This window comes from Lepisosteus platostomus, chromosome 10 (genome assembly GCF_059453375.1).
Source record: "Lepisosteus platostomus isolate fLepPlt1 chromosome 10, fLepPlt1.hap1, whole genome shotgun sequence".
Lineage (NCBI taxonomy): Eukaryota > Metazoa > Chordata > Actinopteri > Semionotiformes > Lepisosteidae > Lepisosteus > Lepisosteus platostomus.
This window is the reverse complement of record NC_142620.1, coordinates 24,046,685-24,071,354: the sequence shown is the minus strand read 5'-3', so window position 1 is coordinate 24,071,354 and position 24,670 is coordinate 24,046,685.

The window sequence follows — 24,670 nt, the reverse complement described above, 5'->3', positions numbered from 1 at the left end:
TAGTCAGAAGGAGCACGTAAAAACTTTTCCAAAATAACTGAATGAAAGACTTTGATGCTTAAAATGTTTAGGAAGAAAGTGAAAATACTAGTGTGTATTTTTTTATTTAAACTACCAATACCAGCCATACACAGTTTTCATAATACTGTATGTTTATGTTCCTAAATTAATATTGTTTATGTTATGAGCAATCTCCGGGAAACCATTATAGGCATGGTGAATCAGAGATTCTCAAAACTTACTTTGCATGATTGGAAACTAATACGTGATCGGATCAACGAAATGCTTCGAAGAAAGAAGCGCTCTTTTCCTCTGGTTTAACAATCTGTGCAGCACTGGTGTTACTTTTTGTCAATGAAAAAATGAAAAGTATTTTCATGTCGCAACAGTTAAGCTGATGCAAAAGGTTACAAAGAAAGTGGACCACAGTAATACTTTGAGCTTACAGCCCGTCCAAGGTCATTCATTATTAATACTATTAGTAATATCTTCCGTAAAGACTAAATAAAATAAAATATTTCTGCATAATTAAAGTATTTATGATGAAGGTTGAAGGTTGTGTACTTCTGTCCAACTGAACAATCTTGGTTTTATAAAATATACTGACTTTTTAATGTTTAATGATTAACATGTTGTAATACAGTTTAAAATTATTAAAAGTCTATGGAGTATACAACTTAAATTCTTAATTGGAAAAAGAGTTTCCCTCAGCCGTGACTGGGATTCAAAACCGGGCATTTTCTGGCGACAGCTCAAATGCTATACATGAGACGTTAAGCTTTATTAGCTCCACCAGGTGGCTTTACAAGGTAATTCTGGATACTATTATTATAACACGTGGTATGATGCGGTAAGATGCGTTATGATGCACACGCCTACCGCGTTTAGACGCAGCGTACCCTGCGCATTTTGAATGGCTGGATCTGTATAAAATGTTTGCATGAAGGTGTTTACTTGTATTGAAGTCAAGTCGGAGGACCCTCAGTGCAATGAATATTTACTTTAATTGTAACATTACGCTGTATACTCAACACATTCAATAAAAATGTTGGCGCTTTTTTCTAAAACAGTGTTGTTGCTGGAAGACACCTGTGATTTTTGGCTTTTGTTCCAGCTTAGGCCTTAACTTTCACCATGTCACCTAATACCTTACTCTAACCCACTTTATTTAATGTAGAGGAAGTTTCCTCTTGCCCTGATGTTAGTGTAGTGTACTGTATGCTTGTCTCTCTTTCCCGGACTAAACACCTCACCTCTGGTCAGATCAGATCTTTTGGTTTTTGAAAACCATAAAAAGAACAATTACTGTAACAAGCTGCAGAATCAAGAGAAGAATAGAAAATCATAAACGTAGCAGTGCTTAAAGTGTTTAAAGAAGTACAGTGCCTAATCTTTGGATTAACCAATATACTGTATCATTACTCGTTTATTCTAAAATAGATATATTAGGAAGTTTCAATCATAATCAAAGGATATAAACACCCCTGATCATGTCCCATCTGAAAGAAGGCAGATGGTGGATGGAAAAGACTAAAAATCTATTGTAATAGTGTTTACTTAGGAAAAAGATAAAGTTGGTGCCTTGATCCCAAATTTCTGTATTCAGTTAATACTATTGTATTAGTGGTTTCTACTTTTAAATTGGGGTAACATTTTCATGACTGTAAATTACAAATGGTATACGCAGACCCTTTCACTTAATAATAATAATAATAATAAGAAGAAGAAGAAGAAGAAGAAGAAGAAGAAGAAGAAGAAGAAGAAGAAGAAGAAGAAGAAGAAGAAGAAGAAGAAGAAGAAGAAGAAGAAGAAGAAGAAGAAGAATTCCTTAAAATTATATAGGGATTTTCTGGGCACTCCACTCAAAGTGCTTTACACAGTGTGGACTCCCCTCACCACCACCAATGTGTAGCATCCACCTGGATAATGCAACATCAACCATAGTGCACCAGTACGTTCACCAAACATCAGCTATCCGTGGGGAGGAGACTAGAGTGATGAAACCAGTCCGTGGATGGATGTGAATGTTTGCCTCATATGCCTTCCGGCATGTAGGGGCAGCAACATCCTATTTTTCATGTGACAGGGTTATTAGCCTTGTGCCCAACCTCCAACGTGGAGGACCTGGCGCCCAGTGTGGGACATATTCATATTCATATTCCACCAACAGAGATAATTGGGGCACCTGAAGCCAGTTCATAAATGGGGATTATTAGGAGGCCATGATTGGTAAAGGCCAATAGGAAATTTGATTGGGACGACTGGGTAACACCCCTACTCTTTTCGAGAAACACAGTGTTATTTTAAATGACCACCAAGACTCCGGACCTCAGTTTTATGTCTCAGGACTGCACCTTTTTACAGTATATTGTCCCCATTACCATACTTGGGCATTAGGACACACACAGACTATGGCTGCTGGCTAAGTAGATGCAAGCACACCTACCCACATTCATAAAGGCTCTTAGTCATTAAAAATTGGGGTGCTAATGACGGTAAGTACAAAAGCATCTGTTTATTAAACACTTACTGTATGTGCCTGTACTTTGACATTCTCAAGAAATTTATTCCAGTAATCCTATGTTGCCTTGCAAGAGTACCCATTGAATAACATTGTATTATGCCAAATGAGAAATTATGTACACACATTTTCTAATCAAAACGTGAATGCTCAAGTTGAACATTTATGAGTGGCAAAAGTTAAATGTCTCCTGCTAATAACCACTATTCTTACACACAGAAGGCATTCAACTCATGTTGTGTCAAAGTAATTTTGTGAAAGGGGAGAATACTAAATGCAATCAACATATTTTAGTTTTCGATTTTTCTTTGTAGTTTTAGCTGCTTTGTAATTTTTTTCCTATAAAAAATGTTGATATAAATTGAATGTTGGGAAATATATAAAATAATGCAAAAATATGCTTAGCTCATATGACTTGCAAACAATATACAGTACAATACAGAATACATTCAATTCACTGACTTAATTCTAATTCAAGTGAATCATAATTCAATGTCAGGTTGCAATAGATGACAAATAACAGCAGAAAACCTTTGGTGTGAGTCTTCAAAACAATCTGAGGAGCAGAACCAAATGAGTGATATTCTCTGAAATTCAGCCTACACTGTACAAGCTTGAAGAACCACAAACTCAAAACAAGGCTGAGGACAGCGTGTACTGAAAAGGCTGTCTATAGGAAAGACCATCTGTACAGATGCAATGGATTAAACCTGAATGAGAAGTCACAAATTTGTTTGGGGAATTTTTTTAAAATAAAGTAGAATGAAAGGGTGGGAATACAGAGAATAAGTGCAAGAGAGATACATAAGGAGTAGAGAACCCAAGACAAACACCCTTCAAAGGGCTCAATAATTATTTGCTTGTAGTGTACCAAAATGCTAGTAGTACAGTATGAAGAAAAAAAGAAACAGAAGTTACAATATAAGCATTTGACTATGAGATCATTGGAATCACTGAAACATGTCAAACAGAGAGTGATTGTGATGAATACAACATCATTGGAAACACAGGAGTCTAGGGAGACAAGAATGTAAGAGATGTACAGAAGCACTATACAGTACATCAAAAAGGGCAGTGAGACAAAATTAGCCTACTGTAGATGAATAGATGGTTCAGAATCTACACAGGCCAGATTGCTAAAATGCTTTCAAAAGGAATACTGCATGCTTTAGATTGACACATTCAGACATGAATTACAACATAGTCTTACACATGATGCAGGAATATGTTTCTAAAGGAATAAGTCGTTATCATAAGACATTTTTATTTTCCTTACATAGATTGGTAAAAACTATTAGGTACTGTATGTTTAAATTGCTACCGAAATCAAAGTGTCTGACTTTACTACTAATGATTGTTTTCTTCAGAATGAGTTACAGGGGGTGATCAGATTAGCCCAGCTCATCATTGGAGTACAGCTCCCCTCTATTGTGGACATTTTTCAAACTCACTGTCTCAGGAAGGCTGGAAGTATCGCTAAGGATACCAAATCATCCTGGTTTCTCACTTTTCTCCCCCCTTCCCTCTGGTAAGTGTTATAGGAACATAAGACATGAACTTCCAGATTCAGAGACAGTTTCTTCACACACGCTGTCAGATTTCTGAACTATACCCCTAGATCACACTGATGTGTTTTTTTTCCTTACACTACTTGTCTTAAAGCTGTTTGTTGTTTAACTTGTTGTTGCTGCTGCTGTTCTATGTTTATCTTTTTGGTGATTCCTTTAATGTCTTTATATTGGAGCATACATACAATAAGTATTTAATTGCACTTGTGCATATGACAAATACACTGAAGTGAACTTTCTTCATTTTGTGGCCCGAGGTTATATTTTTAGTTTTTATATGAATCTGCACCCCATATATTGAAGTGTTGCCATGTGAATATAACGAAAATAAAAGCATAAAATTACTAAGATTAAGAACATGTAAAGAAGAACATCAACAGGAAATGAAAAATGAAATGTAAAGAAAAAAGTACAATGAGTTGCAATTTGACTTTTCAAATTAGACAGAAAGTTAAGAGGGTGAAATAGAGAATATAAAATCTCAATAGAGGCTAAATATATATTTTTCTGCATTACAACAGCAAAAGAACAATGAAGGATGAAGGAAAGTGTTTCAATGATAATCAATGGAAAATGTCAGACCTTGAAAGGGAAATACTGTAGCTGATGTAATAAATGAGTATTTTACTATGGTTTTTACCATTGAAGAAATTGACAACATGCCTTGGGTCAAGAAAATAAAATTTTATATGAATTCAAGGTTAGTCATCAAGGATTTTGAAACACTTTTTTCTTTCACAAAAATATATATTTCTGCCCTAGAGTTAGTACAGAGAAGTGTGACCATGTACATTATATACAGTACCATGTACAGACAATATTTGAAGAAATGTCCTACAATGGCAGGCAAAAATAACTTTATTTATTTTGGATCTAATCATGTTATAAAGTAAAAATTCATGTCTTGAGCATGTCTCCCTACAAAAAATGGCTGGGTTTATTTAGTGAATGCAAAGTCCCTAAGCCAAGTGACAGCTTCTGGTTAGGCTGTTTCCTCCACACACCCGAGTCTGTGAATCTGTGGATCGGGCAGTCCTCTGCTGTATAGTTTACACTATCTCACTATATTAAAGAGGGTTATACTAATTCCTCATCTATAGAGGTTGGCAAGACATGGGCCATGCCCAGTCCAAAAGCAGTTTAGTGTCAATTGCTTTTTTGTTTTAGAAGATGAAAACTGGGAGTGTGTTGGGCCGGGCATGTGATGAAGTGCTTGTTTGTTAAGTCCAGTAATTCACATTCTTGAGGCCAAGTGGAGCCTGCATTGGCTTTTTTGAAGGCAGATGTATCTTAGCTGGATTCAATATATTCTTGTGCAGTGGAAGGCGAAGCTTTTTAAGCATTTTGTGGGTTATTGCAAGTCATTGAATGTGTGGAGGATTGATGGTCTCTAGAACAGGGAACAGGAGAAGTGGTGGAGCTCAGGGTTCCAGTGATGATGCCTGAATGATGGCAACATCTACTCTGTGACTGGGATGGGATGATCCTGGCCAGACAAGAGCAAGGGCTGAGGTCTCAGGGTGGTAGTGTCAGCGCCTGATGTTGTACCAGCAGATTTGGAGATGAGATTGTTCCTCGTTTTGACCTTCCTTGCTGTTGACTTTAAGTGCTCCCTATCAAGGGTCACTCCATGTACAGTATGTTGGAGTAGGGTGGTGGTGTAATTTTTGATTGTTTGTCTGAATGTTGATCGTATTTGTAGCTTTTGCATTGTTGAGGTGGAATAGACTGGATACTGCAGATGAATGGTCTACTTTCGTTTGTAACATGTCTTATGTATTTAACTTATAATTGTTATTGATTGAAAGGGAATGTTGATCTATTAGTAAACAACAAACACTTGCATGTGTAAAGTAAAATAATGCTGTTCTTTAGAAATATTGTTCTTGTGACATAATTATTAATGAACCAATGACACTATTTGAATGAGTAAGAGTTTTAGATAATTTAATTTTACAGTTGCATAATCTGGTTGTCACGGATGTCGGAAGGGATGAACCGTGGAATGGCAGGAGAGCAGAAAAAGACCCTATGCGAAGCGGCAGAACAGGGAGTTAGCCCGGGCTCAACAGTGCAAAGAGTTCTAGAATTGCCGTATAGAAACCTATGCCCTCAGGTCACGGACGGAGCGGCGACCTGGTGCTAGGCGGATCTCAGGACATCCGAACGTCAATGCTGAGTGAAGCAGAATAAGTGACCCGGAAATATATAGCCCCAGAGAGAGAGACACCGGAAGGAGAGCAAAGCACGGGAAACTAGGGACAGAACAGAGTAAGAGCGCCCTCTGGCTTCAGAGGGGGTGACACTGGACTACCTAAGGTCATGTTATGTTATGTTATGTTATGTTTTGTTATGTTATGTTATGACTTTGGTTTTATTGTAACAATGGCAAAATGAGCAAACAAAAAATGAAATAGTGTACTTAATACCATGGCGTTAACTTGCCTGGTAGCAAACATTGCAGTGCTGACCAAAGATCAACATCACCCCCTCTTTTACAAGGAATGAACCAGAGAGGCAAGGGTGAAAGGGTGAGTGGAGGTAAAGCAGCTAGCAAATATTTTGTGTCCAGCCAGCAAGCATTTTTTTTATGTTGGAGAGTGGAAGTGTGAGATCACAATTTGACCTGCTCATGAACGTTTGGTAAAAATAATATTGTTTGGTGAAATTATTTTTCACAAAATGATTGTAGTGCATCATCAGCAAGTGGAGTTCTGCACATCAGTGGTGGATGAAGAGGGTCACCTACGGTATGGAAAGAATTTTGTGTTCATTAGAGAAAAAAACTCTACAGTTTATACAGTAAATGAAAATAAATTCTAGTTTAAGGTATTTCATATACTTTACCAGGGAGCTAAAACAATTGTATCCAACTATGTATTGTACTTCCAAACTTAATATCAGCCTTACTTGTAATTAAAATGCTGTAAAATTAAGAAGGCATTAACAACTAAAAAACCCAGTTATGACAAATGCCTTGACAGGCAATTGCACGAACATGACACTAGGTGGAAACATTTCCTTAATAGTTATTCTTAACACAGTTCTTTTTGAGAAATCTTTCAACTTTTTTACTCAAAAACTGCATAGTGGATTTTGGATAATGAGATAGTAACAGATGGAAAGACTTAGGTACTTGTGTTTACATATTATTTTCCTCCTCCACATGATGAGGGGGAGGCAATATAATAGAAAACAGTTTTTGTTTACTCACCGGGTGATGCTTTCACATTTCTGCAAAATGTGTCTGGCTGAATTTAGTCAGATTTCCAATCTCCAATATATGGTGGTTTCTGTAACATTCTTCCTATTCGCCCTATTATCTCTCCCTTTTTATGGTGGTTTGTTGTTAAACAGATTAACAAAATTAAGAAAAAATATTTAAAAGTATTTAACAAATCTACAAAATAATATTAAACACTAAGGGCTGCCCGTATGAAGATTAGATATACTCCTAGACCAGGTAATGTGAATTAGATAATTCAAATCAGTTCTAATCAGGATTTGCAAAACTACACAATAATCTACTTTATATACATACTGTAATTACTGTTCTTAGTGATATTGCAATTATTTCACTTTTATCTATAAATGGCATTTAAAATAGGAAAAGGTATTTACAGTACTTATATTAAACAGCAATTTGTGTAGAAAAGCAAGCTCAGTAGCAATCCGTCAGACACAGCAAAATACATAGGAGCTTCATTGTAGCAAATACGTACAGTTGTGGTGTTTTGAGACATAGATTTCAGATCTCATCCTTAATACATTTCAGCTTTACTATGTTTTTTATTTATTTCCAGCTTCTATTATATGCAGTCTTACAAAATGAGGCCTCCACTTTGCCTGTTGTGACTACAGACCCACATGCATGTTAAGTTATGCTATACTGTAAGTGGATTGCAACCATCAATTATTATGTAAGATAAAGACATAATATATCTGTTAAAATTAATACAGAAGATCAAATGCAGAAAGAACAGTATCAATGTATCAAACAATAATTTGATTATTGTTAGGTGTTTTTATTTTGCTTCTTGGAGGTAGGTGATAATGATCTACTTTTATAGTAACAGAGGAATGACTCAATGTGAGAACTGTAATGAAATGTAGGAGAATTCTTAAAAAATAGGTTTAATGTAGACAGTTTGAAATACTTTAGTGTACCTGAAGTTGAAAGCATAATAAATAATAGATCAGGCAAGAAAAGAAATAAGCTGCTGAATCTTCTATATTATAACAACATATAAGAAGTCAAATGCAAACATCCCCTGACTTTGCCACCAAGGTGCCATTCAACATGGTGTTGAAACCAACCAACTATTCACGCCAGCAGCAGCTATGCAGTAGTACAGTAAAGGGCCATAGAATCCAGCACTTGGTTTTCACATCTGACCTTTCTTTTTGTCTATTTTTCCATACTAATTAGCTTTGTGTTGTTGTGTATATTTTGGGAACTTCTAACTCCAGGTTTGTCACTTCCTTGCTATCACTAAAAAGTAAAAGCAAAGGCTTATTAATAATATGCTATCAAGCAGGGATGTTCATCCTTAATCCCTAATATCAAGAGGGTCTTTTCAAATCAACAATTCTTTAAGTACAGGTTAAGGCTGTTAAACTGATCCAATTAAACTGGTTATTTGTGGAACTGGGCTGTTAAGGTCTGAGTTGTAATGAATGCTACAAATACAGTACCCCCCAAAGACCAGAACTGGGCACCTCAGCTGTCAAAGGCACCTGAACTGTGCATATTAAATTAATTAGCATATAGACACATTTTCAGCTTTAGGTTGTCAAACGATATATACAGTATACATAGCTGTTGAGAACAGATGCTTTTAAATTACTTAATAGTGCACTCGATATCACTCCTAAGTGCATCAGCCAGTAACAATGTACTGCAATACTGCAGTGGGCATAGTTACTACTGTATACCATAGGACACAGAAAATGAACAAGTCTTAACATACAGACATGCCCTGAGACAGATTGATAGTTTTAATGGTGTTCTTTTTGTAAACAAAAAAAAAGCAAAAAATAAAATAAAAAACATATAAAAATGTGTGTTCTTTCTTGAACTCTTAACTACACTTTTTTCTTTTTCTACCTGAATAACAGACAGTAACACAGTTTACCAGTGAGATAAAGCATCTTGTCTTCTTTAACTAGAGCGCAGTTTAAACTGTCCATTAAGTGGGTATTTGCAACTCACTAGCTGTTCAATGGTTGATTTATATAGGCTGGAACAAGGAAAGCAGCTGTTCCTTGTTCCAGAAAGATGCTATTGTGGATGTGTGTTTTTCAGTGGTCATCTTGGTGCGGGCAAAAGTATCTGAATTATGCTTCAGGAGAAGCACCATCCTTCAGGGGCTGTGCCCCTCACAGCATCACAGTACAAATAGACGTCAGTATTTACAGCACAAACAAACATAGTGGACAGTTCCATTACTTTTTGCCCTTTTCCGTTTAAGGCTTACCTTTTCCCCTTTCTCCTAAATACAATGTGGGAAAAGTCCCCACTTCACTCCTTTTCACCTTGAGTCTGAAAAATGGGCATGACCAGTTTATGAGCTTGAACAGCCTTCTCCAGCCTCAAACTACCTGCACAAGCAACCAGATTGGATTGACACAATACATTTACTGTTTTTCACTTGTTTTTCAAAAATCATTTTGGGGTTTAGGGTTTGGGGTGACACAATAGTGCAGTGATTAGCATGGCTGCTTAGTAGTGCTTGGACCCTGGGTTCAATTCTAGACTTGGAGTGCTATCTGAGTGTAGTTTTTATGTTCTCCAAGTGAATGCATTGGTTTCCCCTTGATGCTCCAGTGTCCTGCCACAATCCAAAGACATACTGTTGGTTAAGTGGCTTCTGGGAAAACCCTGGTGTGTGTGTGTCATGATGGATTGTCTTCCCATCCAGAGCAATTGCTTGCTGGGATAGGCTCTGGCTCTACTGCAACCTTGTATTAGATAAAGTAATTAGAACATTTATGGGTGGATTTGGGGGTTTAAATGGACAGTGTTTGAAGACAGAAAAATGGAGCAAAATCTGCACTGAAGCAAAATGCTTTGAAAATTGTCCTGTGAGTGTAATAGAGATAAATTACCAATCATCCTTGAAAGTATAGAATTCAAAGCTAATTGCTTCCCAACTAATTAATTAATGTCATACAGCTCTGATGACTATGTTAGCCCTGGCTTAATTAACATGTCATACAACACTGATAACCTAGAAGGAAATTCATTTATTGGGTTTGGTACTATGATTAAAATTGAATTAAACTTTTCTAGATAGACACAGTCAGCAAAGAACCTCATGTTTCTATGATTAAAAAAGAAAGTCTTCAGTAGAAGAGTAAAAATAAGTAAGCTTTTGGTTAAACCATATAACCAGCACTCCTGATAAGGTATTGTATTTAAACAGTTTATTCTCCAACTTTGACATCTTGGTACTGTTTTTTTGGAAATAGAGGGAAAATAGAGATTGCAAGAATGATTGATTTATGCCATGGTACACAACACTTTGTTTCATCTACTGTTTGCTTAAAAGGGGAAGCTAGATCTATCTACTTCTTAAAACATTTAAAAATCCATTTATAATGGACATAAATTCTTTCTTTTTAGAAAGAGAAGTTTAAAATTCTGCTGAACAGCCAGCAATTGTGGAAGTGATTTCCAGAGCAATTCAGTATGGACACAGGGGCAAATGTATTGGACACAAAGAAATAAAGTGATGAACTAAATATATAAATATCTCTATCTGCATGTAATAAAACATCACAGGAATTCAAATACATCTGTTCCCAAAAGGCATTTGCAAAGTATCCTAAAACTAGGCTCACACTTTCCCCTACCTCAGTTCATCCATAAAAAGTGAAAAGATGAACCAAAGAATTATAAATCAATAAATCTGACATCCGTTAAAATGTAGGGTTAAGGAAACAATCATTAGATCACCTACAGTATGTTGGATATATGATCCTTGTGGATAGTCAACTTGGATTTAGAAAAGGTAGATCTTGAGGTTTTTGAACAAGCACCAGAAGTAAAGGGCACACAGAGTGCTTATGATATGGTGTATGTAGATTTCAGAATGTCTTTAAGTTCCTCATAAAAGATTGATTTTCAAATTACAGGTGGCAGGCATTTGGAGAAATGTGTGAGTTTGGATTGAAAATTGGCTAATAGGAAACAGAGCGTATATATAAAGGGTAAATGCTCAAATGGGGGCAATGCAATTAAGCATACAGTGTGTAAGTTTATTAAATGAGGTATTTAGAAAATACTTTTACTTTATTCTGTTTGGCTTGAAGTAATCTAGATCGTTACCCCATCCCTTTCCATCAATGAAATTAATTAAATGGGTCTGCTGCAATAGAAATGAGGATGGAACAGTTGAAAGAATGCTGAACAACAAATATTGAAAAGTAGGGTTTAAAGTTCAATATTTATACATTAGTGAGTGAGGATTATTCATAGAAGGTGGGACTTACTGTACCTGTGACAGGTTTTTTTTAAATGTCTAGTCTAATAAGAGATGTCTAGTGTCATCCATCTTTGCATCTTTCCACTGCTGATTGTAAAACATTTTAAATGATTGACATTTTAAACTTGAAAATAAAACAAAAAAATGGGGTGGAGTGGTGGTTCTGTGGCTAAGGGTCTGTGGCTGGGGCCTGAACATTGCTGGTTCAAATCCCTTTGGCTGGCAGAGGAATCCTACTCTGTTGGGCCCCTGAGGAAAGCCCTTAACCCCAACTGCTCCAGGGACACTGTACAATGGCTGATTCTGTGCTCTGACCCTAAACTTCTCTCCATGTCTGTGTCTCATGGAGAGCAAGGTGGGGTATGTGAAAAGACAAATTCCTACTACAAGAACTTGTATATGGCTAATAAAGTGGTTGTGCAGACCTTTTTCAGCATAAATTGTCTCTGGGGTTTCATATACTTACTGTAATAAACCGTATGTTGAACTGAATGATTATTACAAGCTAAACAATTAAAGCACGTGTTATACAGTACATCTTTCATTTTATGGATGGGAACTATTAAAAGAGATATTTAATTAAGTTTATTTCTCTCTGTGAAATAATAAATATGGATTTTAGGCATTTACAAAGCAGTTCTGAATCAGAACAGATAAAATGAAGTTATTTGAAACTCATTAAAAAAGTAAGTAAATGCTGCCTGGGCTGAGGGAGGTCTCCTTTAGCTCATTTGGCTGGTTCCCTGTTGCTTTATGCCAGAGATCCGGGTTCGTGCTCCAGGTGTTGCGGGACGAAACGGGTGGCGGAACCGTGACAGTCACATTGGTGCTGTGACCCAGATGGGAGTATCCTTCGCCAAGGCGAAGTCAGCAGGGGAGAGTGTAGCGGAGCTAGTTCAGATATGGTGACATCATCACCCTCCCTCTGCGAAGCAGGGACCTCAGCTGCCTGGGCTGAGGTTGGTCTCCTTTAGCTCATGTGGCTGGTTCCCTGTTGCGTTATGCCAGAGACCGGGGTTCGCGCCCTAGGTTTTGCAGGACAAAACAGTTGGCGGAGGGCATGAGCCCGCGTGGAACCACAATGGTCACACAAAGTCAAGGGGCTGCTGATGAAAAAGCTCCATCACCTAATGTATGATGTGAAATCCTTTTATTTTGAGGAACCTAGAGCCATCTTAATGAAGTGAAAGAATGGGGATGGATGGAGATAGTAAGTCTTGAAGGTATTATCCAAAGCAGACAGAACATGCAACACCTGATTGGTAAACAAGAGAACTTTAAAGTCTATCCCTTAAGAGACTGATAGCTAGTGCAGGTTTTTCAGCACATTAAAAATATGTTTGGATTTTTTAAACTTGGTCAACACTTGAGGGGTACAGTTCTGGATGTACTACGCTTTTTGAGATTATTTCTTGAATGATGCATTTTTAAAATTGCCAGTTATCACATCGGCATGGCTTAATGGTAAGACTCTTGTGTGAGTATAAAAGCGATGTAAGAATACTGCAGAAAATGTCTTTTTGAACTATTCTCCATTTTTTACCTTGCAAGACCCACAATCCAAACAATCAAGTTGATACCAGTTAGAGGTGATTGATCTAATAACATGATAATCTTCTATTCACCTGCAGCCATGAGAGGTCATAGTTACGCAGAAGGCAGAGGGTACCCTAACAAACTGAAATCCAACAAACATCAGGAGAACTCAATCCACTTGTGCATTGCTGCTACAGTATATATCCATTGGAATAGAATGGGAACTTGCCTTATACTGCAATATTTTTTTCTTTCTCAAAGGTGCTGGAAACTATAGTTTTATGTGAGGCTGTATTCAGTGTGAGCCCAGGATTAAGGGTGACGCCTTGCCTTAGCAACCATAGCTGCCCTGGCTGATTAATGAGGAGCCACAGCTGTGGGGCCCCTTTAAGACACACTGAACACCTCCCCGGAGGGACAAGGGCACCCCTGCAAGGGGAGAACCTTCCAATGACAGTCACGGAGGGGATTGAGACAAGAGAGTAAGGCCACTGTTTTTCTTCATTTTCTTTTTTTTTTCTTTTCTCCTGTCTCGCCATGTACAGTACAGTATCTCCAATTGGGCAGGCTGATCTTTTTCCAACCCTGTCTTGCCATGTATCTTCCACTGGGACAGATTGAGTTTTTATTTTTTGTTTTGGCCTTGCGCTCCCTTTCTTCGAGACCAGTTCCTGTTAAGTAGGTTAAGTCCAGTCTTGATACTGCTGTGCCACGCGGTTCTTTTTCCTAGGCTAGAACCCATTAGATAGGGTAAGTCCTGCCTTGACGCCACTGTGCAAAGCAGCACATTTTTCTTTTTGGCATTTTTTGTTTTTACCCTTTTTGTGTTTTTTTTTGGTTTTTGCTAACCTCACACCTGTGGCTCTGCCCCCTCAGAAGGGGCGTCGACTCATACTGGTGCTCGCCACTCCTTCCACTCCTGCACTGTTACAATACATACTGTATACTGTACTGTAGCAAAGCGTAATTAAAGTCCTGAGTCCAGCAAAGATAGGGCAAATGCACAAGGTAAACAAGACTTGTAACTGGAGACATCACAATAGGCTCTGGTGTGAGTCACATGGATCACAGACCACCAGCAGAGTCATGTACAGTATACTGTATGCTTGAATAAGTACAGTACAGCTACTTGGAGTGATCTATTTGTGGAGTACCATGGGGATATGCACTACAGCAACTGTTCTTCCTATTTTGTATCAATGGTCTAGATTCTGGTGTAGATAGTACATTTGCCCTATCTTGCAGTAGTCAACATTGCAAATTATGCCAAATTAGGAGGGTTAGCAAACAGTAGAACCAGCAAATGAAATTCCAAAATATTTACGGTAGATAAAGTTAAAAACTGGACAAACACCTGGCAATAAAGTTTAATGTAAACAAGTGAAAGATTTTGCATGCAGGTAATACCAATCTAAATTACAAATACAAAATGGGAAACACTGAGTTAAAAGTGGATACTTATGAAATGGTCATCTTCCAAAAAATGTGGGGAAGTAAATGAAAAGGCAAATAAAATGTTAGAATATATCGTTAAAAATGTAGAATTTAAATGAAGGGATGTAATGACAAAATGTTATGAAGCACTATTGGGACACTGTTTAAAATATTGTGCTCAGTTTTGGTCAATCATTATAGAAAAGATGTTGCAACTTTACAATATGAATTGAGAGAACATTAACCAGATACCTTCTGGGACATAAGGGAATGTCTTGCACTGAGAAGTTTCAGGGGTTGAAACTTTTCAGTCTTGAACAGTGACAACTATGAGGGGGGTTTGGTACTGTAGGTATGTCCCTTTTCAGGCCAGAAAGGCCCATGGGGAAAGGGGCGCAAGGGCCACCATTTGTTTTGGCCATCCGACACTGGAAGTGGAGGTGATGTGGTGATTTCTGGAAGAGGCTCCGGCTCCACCTCAACCCTGAATTAGTGGAAGCGGTTAGAAAATACATGCTTGGATGTATGGATGGAAGAATTTTAGTTTCATTAATCCATAACAGACTCAAGAATAGCTGACCTGCCACAAAAGACTTTAAGGTTTCTATTAGTTAGATATTTTCAGAACTAAAGGAAAGGAAATGTGGTTAATTTGCACATCTGTGATCTTGTGGCCTGTGATATGATTATTCATTTTTTATCTTGATTCCTCATTTTCCATTTCCATTCCCAAAAGGCTACAGTAATTACCTTTCATAATAAGTCAATTGTCTCTGCCTCTCTCCAGGGCCCCCCTACTGGCTGTTAAAGGGTCAACCAAGACAGTGGGAACTTTAGATAGTAGTGTGAAGCTCTGTAACAATACAGTGGCTATAGTTCTTTTTTTAATTATTGCCCTTGAAAAACAGTGTTAGTTTCAAATACTTGCTTTTTACCCGTTATAAGGATCAGCCACACTATATTGTCACAATCCGGTTCTTTCCGGGCCCTATGCAGACGACACGATCCAGAATTGTGAGGATACAAGGGGAAAAATAGTCATGTAGGAGAAGGGTCTGGAGACAGGGGGCGCGTCCGTGGAGTGCAGGTGATCCGGGGAGGTGTGGCCGAGGCAAACAATCCATGTAAAGTCCAAACGGGGAATCCAAGACAAAAGCAAAAGTCCTTAACCAGGCGATCCATCCAGGGGTTAAAACCATGAACCGGATCGGGACTGTTGAAGGGAGGGGAATCAGGAACTGATTTCCCGATGCGGAAATCAATGAGAAGCCCAGGATGACAGCTGTATCTGGCTTATAAAGTGGAACAGAAGAGGGGCCGGAATAAAGAACAGGTGTGGGTAATGGGACAGAACGAGAAGGGGCTGGAGCGCCCTTAAGAGGAGGAGTAACGATCGTGACATATATATAGACAGCCAGAAATAGAATTGAGTTTAATTGCTAAGAGGTCATTTGGAGGCTCTGAAATCCTTACCTGCTGCATATAGTCCCTCCCCCTTAAGGGCGCTCTGGCTCTTTTCACTTCTGACTTGATTTTTTGCACCTGCTTCCTGTTCCAGCCTCCTATCCAGCCCGCCTTAAAAGCCAGACGCTCACTCTGTTATGGGCTGTATCCATACAGATATGCAGTATGGATGTATTTGTAAGCCTCTATATACAGTGCAGTAGTAGAGTACACAAGGTTAATCATTTCATTTAGGATTTTATAATACATTTTCACCTAAACTTCTCAAACCTATACAAAAAGCACACTTGAAATAACAAATAGATGTAATGAAATTCATATGTTTTGTGGTACTGAAGGCAATGTGTGGTAGGCAATGGTCAGAGTAGGTTAAAGGCAAAGTTAAATTAGGCACATTAATATGCTGGAGTAAGTCTGGTAGTCTGAGTATAGAAAACATTGTAATGCTAATAAAAATGTTTCCAAATATGTAGCAAAGGACAGAAAACCCCAAAGATTGCTGTTTTCATCTACTGTAGGTTTAAATGAATGATTAAAATTCTTGATATGTACTGGGAGATCAAAGTTGAAATTCATCACACCCAGTGTCTCCTCAGGTTGCTTTGGGTCTATGATCATCAAATGCTGTCAGTGACAAGTGTGTTAGTCTCCAATCCAGTACTTCATTGTTTACAGTAAAAGCTTGCAATGTGAAAATAAATGGATGATCACACTGTACACGGTCTACCACAGGACTGTACAGTACAGTACTGTACATACAGACAGCTCAGAGACAGCAATTAACCTAGTCAGCTGGAGGACACCAGAACACCCAGAAAAAATCCACACAGAGTATACAGCCTATCACACAGCAAGTACACAAAAGACATCACTTAACCCACGTGTAGTATACTGTAAACTATGAATATTTTTTAAGCTGATCACCATCCAAGATTTTCATAGAAGAAAGAACCTAAAATACACTAACCAGATAAACCTCTATTTTTAATGATGTATTGTGTTTTGTTTTTTTAATATGCAATTAGCATAATCCAGATAATCCAACCTTCAAACCGATTGTCATATCCATCTACAGTAAATGCCATCCCCCTGCTTGTAAAGAATAGGTCAGTTTTAATATAAGCAGACTCAGCACTCTATCTCTCAACCAGTGTGGTGAGAAATTATTACTCAGGGATATCTGAAGCAGATGTAATTACAACAAGGCTGTGAGTGAGATTTTTTAAGGAGATGTAATGGATTGCTGTTCATGATGACACAATAAATTAAAGGGAAACAAGGGGAAATTGTTTCATTTTCTAATTACCAATCGATCAATCATAGAGAGAGAGCCTGTTGCTACACCTTATATTACTGGTCTAGCATTTGATTAAGTATTAGGCAGATTTGATTGTATTTAGTTTAGCCTAATGTGCTTGGATTGATTACTGTATGATGTTAACACCAGGGATGAATATTAGGAATTTCTGAATTCTGAAGATAGCAGCAGACTGTAGGATTTATTTTGTAAATCATTATTTTGGGATTTAATTAGTAAATATTTCCTTAATTTTTAGAATAGTGTGTCAGATCCCATTCTGTGTATTGTGGCTCAAGGATTCTGAACACATTGAAAATAACTTAAGAAGTATAGTGAAGGAATACTTATTGTGCAACAACTAAACAAAAATACTCTGAAACTGTTTCTTAGAACCCTTAAAAACCCAGCCAGTACTAGGTATTTCCATGTCTTTTATAAAGCAAACATAGCCTTCATTAACCCCATGTGGAATGTGTTTTTCACCCATCAATAATAAAATAATAATTAACGATTATCACATAATGTGGCTATTTACAAAATGAGTGGGGACATTGATTTTGAAGACCAAAACAATACAAAAGAGCTAAAAATGTAATAGTCCAAGGAGAATATTGAGATCAGTATTAAAATGCCCCATAACTAAAATCCTATCAAATGTCACACATAAATTGATGTCACACATTGATAATTGACATAAATTGTACTACAGACAAATAAGAAGAGAAAAAAAATGAATTAATTCATACCTGCTCAGACCAGCAGCACCACCAATGCAGTGAGTTTTTTAATGTAACCAGAAGACAGTCTGCTTTAATAGGAAATAAATTATGATGCCAAATTTCAGTCAGATTAAGAAAATTAGTTTGACCTATGATAAATTCACTCAGCAGCAGAGCTTTCTTGGTAAAGAAACATGTATAAAAATAAAGCAAACGTGAGGGGTTTAAATAGATTTGTCTTGTAATGTTCATCAGTTTACTACATAAGCAGCTTAAGTCAGTTGTAGTGGGAGAGATACAGTACTGTAGCAATATGTTCCTGGTGAGTCCAAATTGCAAAAACATTTGAATCTAAAGTAGAACAGACCCAGTGCCTAGACATGGCAAGTGTCCAATCTAGTTTTAGGAGGAAAGGCAGGGTGATTTAAGTGCAATAATTTAGAATGAGAGCACCTCATAAACATTGTTAATAGTTACTAATCGATAAAGGAAAGTCCCCGGGGGCAAGGAAGTAGTTCACACAAGCAACCAATAGTGTTAATTTGGAGGCCAAGCAGAGAGCTGTTCTGAAAATACTCAACTACTAAATACATCACCGTGGCTATTAAATAAAAGTCAGTAGAAACAGCATTATGCTGCTTTCCCTTAAGACAGAGTGGCATTCACATAATTTTTCAACCAAAGCTGTTTTGAATTTTTCTGCTGTGAAAGTTGTTCTGTTTTCTTCATGGCTATTACAGTACTGTACCTTAATGGGTCTGATATTTTTGACTGAAGAATTGATCAAATACATATTATTGTTTGATACACTCTTTACAATAAAGCAATATTTCCAATGGACAGTCACTGAGGACACCCAGGGGTCCTCCAACATCCCTTTGACCTCAACTTTGCCTGTTCCATTAATTGCACTTTTAATTGCATTGCACTTTTCTTCCATCCTGATTCACAGCACATTCAATTGTCACGGTTTGAAATGAAAAAGTTTCATTCTTTATTATTGTGTTCTCTGTTTGCGCAACTTACTGGATTCTTAACCATGCCTCCCCTTGCCTCCTGGATTTTCCCTTGGTGCTTTTGAACTGTGAGTTAGTTGGTACTGAACTTTCTTTGCTTGCCTCAGCTCTGTTTGTGGATTTCTCTTTGTGCTCAGTCTCTACAGTATGTCTATCTGCCTTCGAATCTCACTTTGTTTCTGATTACGAATTTGGACAGTTTTGCCTGCCTATTTAGCAAACCTGCCTATGCCTGCGTTCTTGTCTAATTTGCCCTACACCTGGGTTCTTTTCATGACCCAGGGGCTGCTCCTTTACTCTGGTATGGTATGTAATGTGGTGGCATTACAGAGAATACATGTCTTCCATCAAATCTAGTAAGGATCACTGTATGTGTATGTTTTTTCAATATGTTAGAAATTGATTTTTACATGCATTTGTTCAATAATAATTCATTTAGCACACAGGGCAGGGTGTCAATTACCAGGCTGAAACGTAGTTTCAGATCGTAGATTTTAAGAAGGGTAGCTAAGACTCAAAGAAATCACTGAGATTTCTAAATAAAATGCTTTTCTATGGAAATGTGGGGCAGGTGACGGAAGATGAGTGGAACTGCCTTTCCTAGAATCTTCCAGTAACCACCTTGGGGTTCATGCAATTTATAATTATTTTTAAAATATCTCACATGTGATTCAGGCCAATGAATTGATAATTCTCTACAGCATGTTCAAGTTTGTGTGTTACAATGCAAAGTCAAAGAACCAACCATCCAATAAGAAGCTGCTGATATTTAATCAGTTCAGTCTGACTGTAGTCTGGATGTTGCCTTTGAGAGATGTAATTAAAATGATCTGTCATATCCTTAGTACAACTAAAGTTTCCCTCTTTAAAATAACATCCAACATGAAGTTGAAATAGGTCTTCATATACAACACAGCTCATCACTCTTAGACTTAGTGCTGCCGCCGAAAATAAAGAACCTTCAAAATAAGCAAGAAGCTACTGTACATGGTTGAGTTGAACTGCGGAGTCAATATACAGCCAACAACTCTGTCAAGGTATACACAATAATTTAATTACACAACTAGTAAGACTAGAAACTACTATTGCCTTTTAGTCATAGAGTGAATTTCTTGTGACATTCAGAGAAAAGACAGAGAGGAAACCACAGAGGAAAACTCATTTGGTTTGTTTCACTTTGTCTCTTTGCTCTGCATATTGACTTTTATCCAGAAGGAGTCCTATAGAACATTATCATGTTTTACCATTCATCACTCATCATTATCTTGTTTTCAATCAAGGGTACACCCTTTTTGTGATACTGACGGTAAGGGCTAGCAGCGGAATGAATTGTTCATTTATTTTCAGTCTGCCTTAATTGATGTGGTAGGACAGAGACACCCTCCTGAGCCTCCTCACCAGATAATATCCCCTTTATCAGTAATTTGTCTTAGTCAGTCTGTGCAACCGGTAACTTGCAAATAGAGAACGATCAGCTGTCATAAGTCGGCCTTTTTCTCAAGGGTAACTTAACATGCATCTGAATCACATCTTAAGAGTCAATTAATATACATTTTTCTCACACACCAATCAGATGACACAAAAAGGCAGACAGGAATTATTTTAATATAAGTAACTTAGCAAATGGGGTTCAATAGATTGGGCCTATGTGTTTATTCACCTATCATGTAAACATGACAAGGGCTTCTATCCCAGTAATGTCCACATTTAATTACTCTTAAATTAAGTGTTGCTTTTATTGTCAATTGAGAATGAACACCAGTCACAAGAACAAACCTCCTAATCCATAGCTGCTTAGTGTCACGTTCGTAATCCCTCCTCTAAAGGGCGCGCCGGCTCCTTCTTATTTTGCTAATTATGTGCACCTGCCCCCAATCCTGCCTCTCCTTATTTAAGCCTGGCGCAATTTAAGCATTGGGAGATGGACAACTGGAAACCCGCTTACCAGCGGGTCATTCTTGCCATACTCTTATTTTTTCCAAAACCTCAATTTATTGAGTTTCAGGCCCTGAGTTTGCCTCCTTTCTCCATGTTACTTAACTCAGTTTCCACTCTTTCTTCTAACTCTGTCCTAGGGTACCTATACAACCCAAAATCATGGTGACTTTGGTTTTAGCCCCTGCTGCTTCTGATGCTGCCTCCTCACCCAGAGGTCTGTCCAGAACCCAAAAGTTAGTTCAGCCAGCATACATTATACAATTTTCTCTACCCCTTGGTGTCCAAAATGACTCAGTGGCCTTCAAGACAGCAAATTAATCTTTTTGCTCAAAATCCCAAATTTCCTACAAATTCCTAACCTACTGACCCCAGGTCTAAATCTATATCAAATCTTTAATCCTTATAATTTATAGCTTTATGTCTGTTCTCTCCAACAGATATTCTACCTTTGTCCACACCATCCCATCCACCTCAGGTCTGACATCATCTGTGCCTTCAGCCCTTGGTTTTAATCTTTTGGTTCCTGCTGTCCCTGATGCCAATTCCTCAGACTTGGGTACATCCGGCATCCCACATCAGGTTCAGTGTGAGTCCTCACAACCCCAGGAGATGTTCCACTCCTTATTTGAATGTGGCCAATTTCTTGAATTCCTCAGGATCATCCACAGATATTTAAATCTCCTGACATCATCACAAGCATAACCATTGCATCTTTCTACCTACCTGTCAGCTAAAAGGAACTCCTTATTGGGATATTCATCAACTATATCCCAGGGCATGTCAATTATTTCATATCTTCTTAAACCTGCATCTTAAATCTCCTCCTTACACCACCTTACACAAGTGCATCTACAATTTAAGTACACTTGAGAAGAATTCAGTTGTCATAATCCATAATTTATGGATTACCTTGAGTTCATATTTCATCAGCAAATCAATCTGCTTCTAAAAGGTTATTGCTTACAACAGATATTCTTGCCAACTGTATACATACAGTACAGTCATACATACACTCAGGGCTGCTTCCACTCCCTGTAAATAGATAGTACTCTTGAATCCTTCTTCCTGCTAGACTTCATTGATTACTTAAACTGCTATAAAAGATTCACTGCTTCTTCAACATCTTTTGATTCTTCTTCTCACTTTTGCGGCGGCGCTTGTTGTGATTAGTCCGCTGCTGGAACTGGTTAGGTCGTTTGTGGGTCGATCTCTGATGACTGGCAGTTGTGACACTTGTCCATAGATACACTAGTATTTTTGCCTTAATGAAAAGCAAAACAAATCAGTTGTTCAGCACTTGCATCTACCACATATACAGTAATGTATATCATCTCAAAATGCAATCCTACATCAGTCTTTATGAACCTGTACTCTGTTATCTCCAGCTCTCCATTTCCCAAGGAATATCTCCCAATTTTTATCTGTTTGTTACAGAATGTTTCTCACACCTTCTCCAAACTATTTCTTTAGTTCTGAATTGGTAGTTTGGGGTCTTGCTTGGTTCTTTTTGGGTATCCCAGCCTCCTTGTCCTTTGGTGAGTTCTGTAGTTTGACCCTCAGCCAAGTGGGTTAAGCCAAATTTACTAAATCTAAAACACTTCAATAAACATAATTCTTGGATTTTTGTATTCCTTGTGAACAATTACTTCAAACTTACTTAACAAGTGAATTGACAATTATGTAATTAATACTAGAGAACGAACAAGCACCAGAAAATCCTTCATCCCTGAAGGACTTCAATTACTTCTTCCTGATTCATGTCACTATTGATACTGTTGCACATTTGCAGAACACAAAGTTATACCCTTCAAGAAATGTTTTACTCTATTAATTCTCGCCTTTAAAATTCTTGTTCATACATGAGACTCCTCTTATTGAGTGAGAAGGTACATTTAATTAATCAAAAATACTAAAATACAAATTCTTATAGCTCCAAAAAATAATTGAATACAGCAATAAAACCCTTGGAATAATTGCATAACAATCCTGTATCTACAGGGCAGGCTGGGTAAAGTCCCTTAGAGGATATCACACCTTCCTGTCAATAGTTCTAACTACTACTTCTGAGCTGTTTGTTTACCATGTTTGTACTGTATGTACCTGTCTGGATGTAAAAAGGAAAATCCTTAATTTATATTCATATGTCTTGACCAATCTCAGGAAAATCTCAACATTGCACATGACAGCATGCAGCCAATAGGGGTACTGTATAGCATAATTTAATGTGACTAATTTAATAAATGTGACTAAATTAAAATGAAAACACATAATCAGAATACTGTATTAAGTGCTGATTCAATGCTTTTACTACAAAACGTTAGATAGCACTCTAGCAAAACACATATCTTAATAAAAAACACGAAACAAACACACTTATATTATTTTGATAATTCCAATTAGCATGTTTGGACCCCCGTTATGATTTGTATTCTTTTTGCAAGAATACTAGCACAGCAAAAACTCATTATAGCCTTTTTTTGTAGAATCACAGCTATTGCAAGATTTGTAAAGTACTGAATTGTGACAGATTACTGAGACTGAAATATGCTAATAACTTAAAAATGGAATGACCCATTAAACAGAACAAGGAATAACTACTAATTTTTCTGTAGGATTTGACTTTGAGATCCAGTAACCTGCACTCAGGAATTGATTTACTGTATGTTAATCTCCATTTACTGTAATTTCATCTTGCAGTTTTTCATACTTTCTAAGAGTTCCTAAAAAATACTGCAATGCACTTACCTCTAGGATCAATATAATATGGTGATGTGTTCAACTGAGGTGGCACAGTGGTGTAGTAGTGGATAACGTTGCTGCCTTGCTGTGCTGGGGTCCCAAGTTATATTTCGGGTTGCTATCTGTGTGACATTGGTATGTTTTCCCCATGTTAGAGAGGGTTTTCTTTGAGTTTTCCAGTTTCCTTCCACAGTCCATGGAACATACTGGTGTGTAAACTTGTTCCTGAGAAAATTGCCCTGGTCTGAGTGTGTGCATGTTCATGTCTGTGTGTGCACTGAGATATATTGGTATCCTGTCCAGGGTTTTTCTCACCTTGCCCTCATTGCTTGCTAAGATAGGCTCTGGCTCCACAGTGACCCTGAACTAGATGAAGTGGTTAGATAATGGATGGATGGATCTAGGGGGTGTAACAATGCTTTGGACAACCCAATTCTTCAGGAGAAGATCCTGGAATCCTAAAGAGAGAACTTGTAAGGTGGTGGGGAGCCTGCCAAGGTGATAAATAGGGGAGCTACAAAACTACCAAAGAAAAGCAGAAGAAAAGAATGTTGCCCGACAACAACATCACACTACCAGCCAAAATTTACAAACTCCATATGAAATAAAACCACTTTTTTCTTCATTCAAATTAAGACCCAATACATACTGAAATTCCACTTGGTGTCAGGCTGCACTCAGGGCTCGGATAGAAAGACTGAAGCTGTCTTTTCAGTATCACACAGCCTATTCATTTTCTCCATTGATTGCACCTTATTTTAGACTCACTTTCGACCAGTTTCCTTGCAGATCATGGTCAGAAATGCTGTGGAAGCAGATTCCGGCAGTAGCGCTGAGTGTTCACATTTGAGTGATGCCCCATTACAGATCCACAAAATAGTAAAGGGATAAAAAAAGCAGTAAAATGTTTAATTAGTCACTCCTTGATAGCTCCCAGCAGTTCGGGAG